General features: G+C 36.2%; 1 protein-coding gene across 1 annotated transcript in view; it reads left to right on the plus strand.

Annotated features, from left to right (window-relative positions):
• CERS6 (ceramide synthase 6) overlaps nucleotides 1–13,152 on the plus strand; it is a 766,179-nt gene that overhangs the window by 141,461 nt on the left and 611,566 nt on the right. The window lies entirely within an intron of this gene.

Here is a 13,152-nt window from a genome sequence, read left to right on the forward strand (position 1 = left end):
TGCAAATGCCTCCGGATGGAGTTCCCACTCTCCCGGATGAAAAGTCTGACGACTTAGAAAATCCGCCTCCCAGTGCTCTACACCTGGGATATGGATAGCTGAAAGGTGGCAAGAGTGAATCTCTGCCCAGCGAATTATTTTTGAAACTTCTAACATCTCTAGGGAACTTCTAGTTCTCCCTTGATGGTTGATGTAAGCTACAGTCGTGATGTTGTCCGACTGAAATCTGATGTATCTCAGAGTTGCTAACTGAGGCCAAGCCTGAAGAGCCTTGAATATCGCTCTTAGTTCCAGAATATTTAATGGAAGGAGAGACTCCTCCTGAGTCCACGATCCCTGAGCCTTCAGGGAGTTCCAGACTGCACCCCAACCTAGAAGGCTGGCATCTGTCGTAACAATTGTCCAATCTGGCCTGCGAAAGGTCATACCTTTGGACAGATGGACCCGAGATAGCCACCAGAGAAGAGAATCCCTGGTCTCTTGGTCCAGATTCAGTTGAGGGGACAAATCTGTGTAATCCCCGCTCCACTGACTGAGCATGCATAGTTGCAGCGGTCTGAGATGTAAACGTGCAAACGGCACTATGTCCATTGCCGCTACCATTAAGCCGATTACTTCCATACACTGAACCACCGAAGGGCGCGGAATGGAATGAAGAACCCGGCAGGAATTTAGAAGCTTTGATAACCTGGACTCCATCAGGTGAATTTTCATTTCTACAGAATCTATCAGAGTCCCTAGAAAGGAAACTCTTGTGAGTGGGGATAGAGAACTCTTTTCCTTGTTCACTTTCCACCCATGCGACCACAGAAATGCCAGTACTACGTCCGTATGAGACTTGGCAATTTGGAAGTGTGACGCCTGTATCAGGATGTCGTCTAAATAAGGGGTTACTGCTATGCCCCGCGGCCTTAGGACCGCCATAAGTGACCCTAGAACCTTTGTAAAGATTCTTGGGGCTGTAGCTAATCCCAAGGGAAGAGCTACAACTGGTAATGCCTGTCTTAAAAGGCAAACCTGAGAAACCGATGATGATCTTTGTGTATCGGAATGTGAAGATAAGCATCCTTTAGATCCACTGTAGTCATATATTGACCCTCCTGGATCAGTGGTAGGATGGTACGAATAGTTTCCATCTTGAACGACGGAACTTTGAGGAATTTGTTTAAGATCTTTAGATCCAAAATTGGTCTGAAGGTTCCCTCTTTTTTGGGAACCACAAACAGATTTGAGTAAAAACCCTGTCCCTGTTCCTCCTTTGGAACTGGATGGATCACTCCCATAACTAGGAGGACTCGTACACAGTGTAAGAATGCCTCTCTCTTTATCTGGTGTGCAGATAATTGTGAAAGGTGAAATCTCCCTTTTGGGGGGGAAGCTTTGAAGTCCAGAAGATATCCCTGGGATATAATTTCCAACGCCCAGGGATCCTGAACATCTCTTGCCCACGCCTGGGCAAAGAGTGAAAGTCTGCCCCCTACTAGATCCGTTCCCGGATAGGGGGCCGTTCCTTCATGCTGTCTTAGAGGCAGCAGCAGGCTTTTTTACCTGCTTACCTTTTTTCCAGGTCAGGTTTGGTCTCCAGACCGTCTTGGATTGAGCAAAAGTTCCCTCTTGTTTATTATTAGAGGAAGTTGATGCCGCACCTGCCTTGAAGTTTTGAAAGGCACGAAAATTAGACTGTTTGGCCATAGATTTGGACCTGTCCTGAGGAAGGGCATGACCTTTTCCTCCAGTGATATCAGCAATAATCTCCTTCCACCAGGCCCGAATAGGGTCTGCCCCTTGAAGGGAATGTAAAGTAGCTTAGATTTTGAAGTCACGTCAGCTGACCATGATCTAAGCCATAGCGCTCTGCGCGCCTATATAGCAAAACGAGAATTCTTAGCCGTTAGTTTAGTCAAATGAACAATGGAATCAGAATAAAAGAATTGGCTAGCTTAAGTGCTCTAAGTTTGCCAAGTATGTCATCCAATGGAGTCGCTACCTGTAAAGCCTCTTCCAGAGACTCAAACCAGTACGCCGCAGCAGCAGTGACAGGGGCAATACATGCAAGGGGCTGTAGGATAAAACCTTGTTGAATAAATATTTTCTTAAGGTAACCTCTAATTTTTTTATCCATTGGATCTAAAAAAAAAAAAAAAAAACCACAACTGTCCTCGACAGGGATAGTAGTACGCTTTACTAGAGTAGAAACTGCTCCCTCCACCTTAGGGACTGTCTGCCATAAGTCCCATGCGGTGGCGTCTATTGGAAACATTTTTCTAAAAATAGGAGGGGAAGAGAACAGCACACCTGGTCTATCCCATTCCTTATTAATAATTTCTGTAAACCTTTTAGGTATTTGGAAAAACATCAGTACACACCGGCACTGCAAAGTATTTATCCAGTATTTATCCAGTCTACACAATTTCTCTGGCACTGCAATGGTATCACAGTCATTCAGAGCAGCTAAAACCTCCCTAAGCAACACGCGGAGGTGTTCAAGCTTAAATTTAAATGTAGAAATATTAGAATCAGGTATCTTTCCTGAGTCATTAACATCACCCACTGACTGAAGCTCTCTTTCCTCAGCTTCTGCATATTGTGAGGCAGTATCAGACATGGTTCTTAAAGCGTCAGTATGCTCTGCATTTTGTCTCACCCCAGAGCTATCTCGCTTACCTCTAAGTTCAGGTAGTCTGGCTAATACCGCTGACAGTGTATTATCCATGACTGCCGCCATGTCTTGTAAAGTAAACGCTATGGGCGCCCTAGATGTACTTGGCGCCATTTGAGCGTGAGTCCCTTAAGCGGGAGTCAAAGGGTCTGACACGTGGGAAAAGTTAGTCGGCATAACTTCCCCCTCGTCAGATTCCTCTGGTGATACATTTTTTAAAGACAGAAAATGATCTTTATTGCATAAAATGAAATCAGTACATTTGGTACACATTCTAAGAGGGGTTCCACCATGGCTTTTAAACATAATAAACAAGGAGTTTCTTCTATGTCAGACATGTTTATACAGAATAGCAATGAGACTAGCAAGCTTGGAAAACACTTTAAATCAAGTTAACAAGCAAATATAAGAAACGGTACTGTGCCTTTAAGAGAAACAAATTTTGTCAGAATTTGAAAAACAGTGAAAAAATGCAGTAAATCAAACGAAATTTTTACAGTGTGTATAATAGGCTAACAGAGCATTGCAGCCACTTGCAAATGGATGATTAACCCCTTAGTTCAAAAAACGGATCAAAAAAATGAAATAGACGTTTTTTAACAGTCACAACCATCTGCCACAGCAAGCTGTGGCCCTACCTTCCCCAATAAACGACTTTGGAAAGCCTTTGGGCCCTTTAGAGATGTCCTATAGCATTCAGAGGGCCTTTGAGGGAAGCTGGATGTCACAGTTTGTAATTTTAACTGCACCAACTGTAACTTTTATACTACAACAGTGGAAATTGTTTCTAGTCAAAATTTAAGCCAGCCATGTGGAAAAACTAGGCCCCAATAAAGTTTTATCACCAAAACATATATAAAAACGATTAAACATGCCAGCAAACGTTTTATATTGCAAAATCATAAGGGTATTACCCCTGGGAGTAAGCATGATACCAGTCGTTATTAAATCACTGTATTCAGTCTTAACTTACATTAATCCGGTATCAGCAGCATTTTCTAGTGTTTTCCATCTCTAGAAAAAATTATAACTGCACATACCTGATAGCAGAATAAACTGCACGCCATTCTCTCGCTGAAGTTACCTCATCTGCGTAATCACCTCAGACATATATGAGAACAGCAATGGATCTTAGTTACAACCTGCTAAGATCATAGAAACCTCAGGCAGATTCTTCTTCTATTTACTGCCTGAGATAAAATAGCACAACTCCGGTACTATTTAAAAATAACAAACTTTTGATTGAAGAAAATAAACTAGCTATATTTAACCACTCTCTCCTACAACGTCCTTGCTTGTTGAGAGTTGCAAGAGAATGACTGGCTATGACAGTTAGGGGAGGAGCTATATTACAGCTCTGCTGTGGGTGTCCTCTTGCAACTTCCTGTTGGGAATGAGAATATCCCACAAGTAATGGATGATCCGTGGACTGGATACACCTTACAAGAGAAATAGGTGATCTGACCTCAAAGATACACCAAAAATGAAACTGATAAAAAGGGAGGGGGGGTATGGGATTGCTCTAAACAGCTAAGAGATAATATAATTATGTGGATCTAAATAGTAAGAAGACCTAAATAAGAGCGCCGCCTTAAAATGAAGCAATGTATATTGAACCAAGTGTATTTAAAATTGTCCACAATGGAGGGGTAATATTATAGTGATTCGGTAAAGGGGTTAAGTCTTTTATAATGGTGTATTAGTATTAGCTTAGATTGATTCAAATGGCATTAGGTGTCAGATATTTATCACAAAAGAACCTGAATCAATTGATGTAACGATATTTAACAATTGATGTAACGATATTTATCATAAAAGAAACCTAAATCAATTGATGTAACGATCAATACAACTAGATAATAGATAACTTTCTAAAAACCTTTAATAAAAAATTGATAAGTAGATTGATAAGAATATGTCTGAAAATATTTAATATAGTATACCAAAATAGAAATAATTAATGACATAGAACAGATTATAAAAAATTGATGATGGAAAAAAATGACATTTGATATATTCTAAAAGGATGCCGGCATCAAATTACTATAGTAATTAATGTTACTTCATGAAACAATAGTTAATAGTTAATAAAAAGCTTAGAACATAATAAAACACATTAAAAAATAGGATGGATTGCAGATTACGATCCTTGGCAATGTTTGTTGCACTAACAGAATAGTGATAGGATCGATGAGATCGATGGATCTTAGTTGCAATAGTAGGTCCTGGGACAGGAATTATACATTTGGAGACTATTCAAGTTTTTAGGAATAGCTCAATGTACCTGCCCTATCTACTAACAGTGAGACCACACCGGCTGTACCCAAGTAAATATATTGTATCCAAAGTAAGCAAATCTACGCGTTTCAACCACCAGGGGCCTTTATCAAGATGCTTACTGAATTCGTTGTCCAGTTCAAATAGCGAATGTTTTGTGTTGATTGGATTAAACCTAACCAATAAAATTTTATCCTTTTTCTTGTACATTGTCGATGTTGCAACTAGCAAAACAATATTTAAGTGTAAACATATTTGAAAATAGTGAACTATAGCAGATTTTTCAATTATTTATCTTATATGGTATATCTTTATTAACCCTTTAAGGACACAGCTTTCAGTTTGCTCAATTGTTTTATGACGGAAAAATTCCGTCATATGTCCTTAAGAGGTTAAATGATAAAATAGTACTTAGGAAACATGAAAATAGAAAAAAGTGTCTTTCTTTAGTTAGTGAATTTCAAAAATCGTTCCAATTCAATTTAATACTTTCTGGTTCTTTTATGAAAAACATCTAGATATGCCCTTCGAGTTATCCAAATTCTTAGTATTTTTTTATTTTTTTATTAACGTACTATTATAACTGAGTTAGTATAGATAGTACAGGGAAAGTTTTAATGTAATAATGTAATCATGTATTTATATACATGATTTATATGGAGGTTCAGATTAATTTTTTTGCTAGATTTAATTGTATATAGATAGTAATTATGTATTTAAAACTGGTTATGATGGACAGTAAATATGAAAAAAGAGAGGAAAACAGAAATTGTAAATCTGGTAGAATCCAGTTCACATATTGTTATAGTGTACATCTATAATGGAACTTATATTTTTAGAATATATCTATATTCTATAATAGAACTTATATCTTCATGATCTATTAGGACCTATATATTATAAAGAATTTATATGAGAGAACTATATTTTTGTGGTAGAACTTATATCTTTATAATCTATTTGTTCTATTTAGGCTTATGGAATTTAAGAGAGGATGGTATAAATGTAATATACTGTCTAATGATACATTTGATAGTATTAGATTGTCCTAAATCAGCATACTTAAATCAAATTCTGAATTTAAACCATATGGGTGAAGGGTCTTGAAATTGCCAATCTGTTATGGATCCAAATGGGTTAAAACAATTGTACAAGAATGGAGGTAGCTATTTACATGATTATGATAATGAAAATGGTATAAATTACAGTAAAGAAAACAAATGTATAAAACCTGGAGTCCAAATTTCTGCACGAATACATGTGAAAGAGAATGGAATAAAAATGTATCTTGTTTTGCAATTTTATGTGGAATATAACTGATTAAATAATTGTAATATTGTGCTACAAACATATATTTTGTATATAATGTAATTATGATCTCTTTAATATAGATATCTAGATATTGCTGCCTTAATCAAAATTGCACTCCTATTGAGAAAAATCTGATCAAATACTTGAACCTCACCTTGCATGATATTTATTAGCATACATAATAGGCCTGGTTTTATAAAGCTCTTTAATCTGATGAAATTCTGTAAGAATGCTTGCCAGTACTTCTATTTCCCCGGCGGAATTCTATAAAGACACTTTTTGTTCTGAAAACAAGGTGACTCGCTAAGTGACTTATACTGCATTTTCATATGGGTAAGAGATGCATACATTAGAAAAGTGCACAATGAAAATTGTAATTTAAAAATCATTCAAAATGAATAATTGAACCATTTACAATAAAATACTTATTGTTAAGGTGCATCAAAAATCGAATTTTACCCGACCCCCCCATAAAATTTGTATGTAAAGTATACAGGAATAAATTGTTTTAAAAATGCACAGTATAGGGGGGCGTGTCTGACCATCAACCAAGATGGCTGCTTGTTAAACCACGTCTGGCTATGGGAGTTGGATAAAACTGCTGATTGCCTCTCTTAAAGCTTCCAGACCTTATTCATCTCAAGACAATTGGGAAAAGCATTACTTCTGGAGCAGATTCATGTGACTTTGATATCCCTATAAGAATAGGCAGCCATGACTAGAGAAGGTACGCAACAGAGGCCTTGGAACGGCCAATACCTCTCTTTACCCCCCCTTCACTCTGTTAACGCAGTATATCCAGCCAGTTGTGCTGAAGCAGAACCACATACTAGAATCCATTATGGAGGAACAGTTGTGCTATAGAATTAAAGAGCTATTATGTGCTCAGTTCTCTCATGTCGAGGAGGAGGTGGCAAAAGCATTGCACCACTATATGTTAGAGATTCCTGCGGAGGGAGAGACTGATCGGAGATACATATACCTTCCGAGACCCAAACAGGTCCTTATATGCCAGAAAGTCACTATAACTGAGGTGATTTCCCCAAAAGAACCAGAGAAAACGCTCCCTAACCTGGAGTTAGATACCATAGTCCTGCGCAAGACTCAGCCGCAACATGGGACATTGGAGTCTGGGACACTTTGGAAAGCAACAGGGATTAAAGCACGTATCATACAGCAAGATCCCAGACCAGATGAATGGGGCAGTAGATTGTTGACTATCTCCTGTAACGTTCACTGGGCTGATGTGCACCATAATATAGAGAAGCCTTTGACCCTGGCCCCCCTAGTAGAGGAAGTGGCACTGGAGCCCGCCACGAGATGGACGATCATGGTGGAGAAAGCTGACCACTTGAGACAAGATCCTAGCATGGAGGACAGCTTGATTATGAAACATTGCCCGCAGAATCTGATGGTACAGAGGAAACGGCACTGGAAGTCAAGTGAGATCATGGAGGCTAAATCGGATATGCTGCGCAGTAATAACTTAACAACGGAGACAGCCTCTGAATGGCTACGCCATGTTGCCCCCTGTCTCTGTCTCACCCCGGAGAAATATTACCGACATATTGTTTTCATCACTGTTGGTGTCGGCTGAATCCTTAAGTAAGCAGGCAGTTAGTGGGGGTCTTATATACATAGGAGTCCCCTATGACTACTTTAGCGTTATCCTTATAACCTCCGATTCAACTGCTTACAATGCTATGAGAAGTTTAAGCCTTAGACAATCTTTTTGTTTTATCTGCCTGTTATCATCTAACTGACTATTCCATTGCCTACTGCACAAACATGAAGTGATTGAGCGAGATGAGGCAATTACTTTATATTATTTGGGCAACAGAATTATGTCTCCAGAAATATAGTGCATAATATAAAAGTGCATGTTGAAGGCACAATTTTATTTCTACGCTGTCTTTAAAATTTTAGCAAGGAAATGGTTGGCTAAATAATAGTTCAGTTGTGACAGTTATTTTTATTTAGTTTACCATATTTAGGGAAATGTTAATGTAATATTATATACTTTCTCTCTTTGCAGATATTATATTTTCAAATGCTTATACTACTATTTTTGTATTGAGACATACTAGGGAGTGTATGGTCATTTCTATTCTTTTGATGTACTTTCCTTTAGCATATCAATGTTTGTCTAAATGTTTTTCATGTGCTTTCTAATCACTATTGATATCTAATTATTAATATGATCCTTCTGTTCATGGGTATAGGGCCCATACCCAAATGGCAGGACCTAAGTGTGAGAAACGAAGACATATAATGTTTATCCCCTAGTACTTTAGTGATGATGTCTTCAAACTCTATTTAGAGAGAGCCCTTAATTTACAACTAAAGTTATGACTCCACATAGTAGGCTTATATATCCTTACTAGGATTTGATATATTAAACATAGACTTCTCATACACCTGAGGGTGTTGTTGCAAATATATATTTAAATACGCCATAATAATACCAACATTAGTTTACTATATCTTCTGAGGGTACAGGCTTCATGCCCTATCGCCCAACTGCCCCATTTCATAGTGCTCCTGCACTTAAATAGTGACCAGAGCTTTATTTTGCTGTTTTCCTTGAAACTCCCTGTTTTTATTGGTATGCTCTTATGCATGCATAGGTGTCTCAGTTATGTTCCTAATCATACTTATAGCTTTTATATGATATGTTCCTAGAGTTACTATTTCTATTTTTAGATTTTATATGACCTATATGAGATATTTCTATATTATATTTAACATTTGTCATGAAAACTATTATCCAAAAGTTATTATTTCTATACTGAGGCTATAAGTAGCCAATGTGAGTTATTTCTATATTATATTCAACATATGTCATGAAAGCTACTTCCAATATTGGCTATTATGTACATTGCTTCCAGAATCAAAGAAAAAATTGAAAATGTGAGGTTTTTCTTGAACATAATTTACATAACTGTGATAAAACAGATATGTTTATTTATTGAGGTAATTCGATGAGAATGTTTTTTATGTTTTGGTATACTTATGACACTTGTGAAATCATTTGTCTGTTTTTTTTCTGTGCATTTAATCTCAATAAAAAATATTTCACAAAAAAAATGCAACTTTCTAATTTACTCATTAACAAATTTTCTTCTTCCTCTTGCTATCTTTATTTGAAAAAGAAGGCATCTAAGCTTTTTTTTTTTATTCAGACCACTGAAGAGCACTTTTTTATTGGTGGATGAATTTTCCACCAATCGGCAAAAACAACCCAGGTTGTTCACCAAAAATGGACCACCGGCATCTAAACTTACATTCTTGCATTTCAAATAAAGATACCAAGAGAATGAAGGAAATTTGATAATAGGAGTAAATTAGAAAGCTGCTTAAAATTTCATGCTCTATCTGAATAACAAAAGAAAAGATTTGGGTTCAGTGTCCCTTTAAGGGCAATTGGTAGTTTGTTAGATAAGGGGGTGTTATTATTTTGGGGTGGCTTTTTTGTTTTTATAGGGGTATTAGATTAGGTTTCAATTTTATTATTTTGGATAATTTTGTTTATTATTTTTGGTGATCTTAGATTTTTGTTATTTTTCGTAATTTTAGTGTTTGTTTTTGTAATGTGAGTTTTTTTATTTTTTCGTAATGTTAGGATTTTTTAATTTTGTAACTTAGTTTTTTTATTTTTCGTTTAATTTTATTTTTTTAAAATAGTTATGCTAGGTTTATTTATAGTTTGAGCTTAGGTTTTTTTTTTATTTCACAGCTAAGTTTTTATTTATTTTAAGATAGTTATATTGTAACTTTAATTTAAAATTAGGGGTGTTAGGTTTAGGGGTTAATAGTTTAATTTAATGTGTCCCATAAGGCTTCTTAAAACAATTTACCATTTGCCATATATATATATATAAACCATTTTTTCATTGCAGCCTTCTATATAAAATAGCCTCCTCATTTAAAACTTTAAGACCCCCTACCCACATTAAAAAATATGCCACACATTCTCATCGTCATAACAATCTAGAAGTGGACACTTGGTTCTAACTCCCAAACCCATTGAAAAGCCCAGGTGGGAAGGCAGCCAGCAACAATATTCCATGCCAAATATTTTTGTGTGTTATACAGCATTTTATGTGATACATTATTCCAGAGTAAAGGAGGTATATTATCAGAAAAAAATAAAACTGTAGAGATCATCTCATCAGATTTAAAAACATGTAAAAGCTTTTAATGGTCTTGTAAAATATCTAGAGTAAAACGTTGTAATTTAAAATCTCTTATAATTTTCTCTAAATGATAAAATGTTTGGGCAGATTAAAAGCATGAGGTCTGTTTAATAGAAACGGAAACCAATTATATTATTTAAAAACAAAACCTAAAGTGTAAAAATAGGCCAGCCATACAATCATTGTCCCAAAGAGCATCTTTATATTAAAAGCAAGGAATTTAAAATTCAGAAACATTGAAATATCAAGAGCATTTTGTCCCACCATTTGCATGTATTTTTTTGTTATGTTCTCTTGTGATGTTCAATTTTTGCACCCCATAAAATGATAAAACACTCTCTAAATATTCAACTTATTAAAAAAATGTTGGGAAATACAACCAAGGCTGTATATAAAAGAACTGTTAAAGTAACTTGTTTTATGATTAAAACCTACCCCTCTAGAGTTAATTTTCTAAAACCCTATAAACAAAATTTCATTATAACTCTAGCTAAAATAATCTCCAAATTAAAATCATGCTTCATATTCTGTGATGGATTTCTAAAATTTGAATTTTATCTCACACAATATTTATATGAACATCTAAAAAACGATCCCACCTTTCATACATCATATACTCTGATTTTTCAAGATTCACCTTACACTCAGAAGCTTTGCAGAACCACTCTACAGTTCTAATTGCACACTTTATAGGTACAGAATCTGTATACTATATGCTAACACTTTCACCTAACTCCCATTCCCACCAGGCACACACACACCTCTAACCACCATATCCGTCCTTAAAAGATCATTAAACTTGACTTTTCAAAATGAATAAAATGTTTCATTATTGTAAGTGAAACATTATTGCAGTATACATTCATTATTTATTTTGCAGCCTTTCGCTGAAAATACATCTACAATTTTTGCTTGTTTGACTTTCTCCCAGGGAGGCTTGGATTAATATTTTAGACCATTAAAGTGAGCTTTTGTTTACTTTTCCCTCCCTCCCTCCATCCCTCCCTCCCTAAACTTCTATGATATCACATGCTATTAAAAGGTGGATTATCAGTTTTGCATCAACAATTATGATAGGAAAATCATTCTTTGCTATAGTAACTAAGTTGAATGAATCAGTGCTAGACCTCCTTAAGGTAATACAAGAGGGCAGACTACCCCAGTCTGCACATTTGCAAACAGGGTTTGTGCTATGGGGTCAATTTATTAATGTTCGAGTGGACATGATACGATGTAGCGTATTATGTCCGCTGCACATCGATAAATGCCGACAGCATATGCTGTCGGCATTTATCATTACACCAGCAGTTCTTGTGAACTGCTGGTGCAATACCACCCCCTGCAGATTCACAGCCAATCGGCCGCTAGCAGGGGGTGTCAATCAACCCAATTGTATTCGGTTGATTTCTGTCTGTCGCCTCTGAGCAGGTGGACAGGTTATGGAGCAGCGATCTTTAGACCGCTGCTTCATAACTTCTGTTCCCGGCGAGCCTTCAGGAGCTTGATAAATTGACCCCTTGATCTGAATATTAGTTTGTGATTGTTTAGTAGGGACTTTTTTGTTCTAGGGGACAGGGAAATCGGTGAAAAGAATAAACATAAAACAATATACTCATTTGAAAATCTGTAGTTTTCATTGCAAAATTATTTGTGTATATGAAGGTTCATAATAATAGAGTTTAATATCCCTTTAATGCAAACAACAATGGTTCCATAGAGCAAATAAATAAAATAGGAGAAAGGGGACATCCTTGCCTCACACCTGATCTCACTTTCAAACCCTCAGTCAAAAACTCATTCACAGATAAAGCACTCACACAATCATTATACACACTTCTAATCTGCCTACATATATTATCTGTAAATCGTAACTTCTCTAAAACATTAAATAAAAACCTACGTGATATTATATCAAAAGCTTTTTTAGAATCAATATTTCAAAATGTAATCTCTAGTTGTACATAAGTTCTGTTATGCTTCTGCTGGGCACTGCATAGCACTGGCAGGGAGCAATACCCTTGGCTATAACAGCCTAATACTTGATGCTAGAAGCTTAGTAAAAATCTTAGAATCACAATTCCGCAATGTTATAGGATGCAATTTTTTAACTTTGTCTTTATCCTCCTTTTTATACAACAAAGTAACTAACCCCCTGTGTCCATGATTTTGGCAAAATATTTAAATCACCACATTTCTGAATTAAAATCATAAAATATGGGGGACTTCCGAGCAGCGGCCATGTTTACTCGCATTATTTTAAATTTTACTGCTGAATTTTTGAAATAGCTCAAAAATTGATTGGCATCAAGACTTTAATCTAACAGATTTTAGTCTTACAACAGATTTCCTATCTGTCGTCGATACCACTATTGATGGGATCGCTGTTTACCATAAGAACCTGGAATGACCTTTAGGGTTATGGCCTCACTCAACACCTCTCAATACAATATGGATATTTTCTGTTTACCCATTTAGTTATTTTTATGACTCTCTACCTAAGTTAAGAAATATTAAAACTATAACACTATGGTTTTCTCTTACATTTGATTAAGGCTGCCCTCACCGAGCTTTACAACATTGGTATACCATGTCATTATGCCCTTCTTAGCCTCCTAATCTACGGCCAAACACAAGAGACCTGGATAAATGTTATCCTTATTACAAACCTCACCCTAGCTAAATTTCTGGTATAATGTATTGCTATTGGTC

Source organism: Bombina bombina, chromosome 1 (assembly GCF_027579735.1).
Source record: "Bombina bombina isolate aBomBom1 chromosome 1, aBomBom1.pri, whole genome shotgun sequence".
NCBI lineage: Eukaryota > Metazoa > Chordata > Amphibia > Anura > Bombinatoridae > Bombina > Bombina bombina.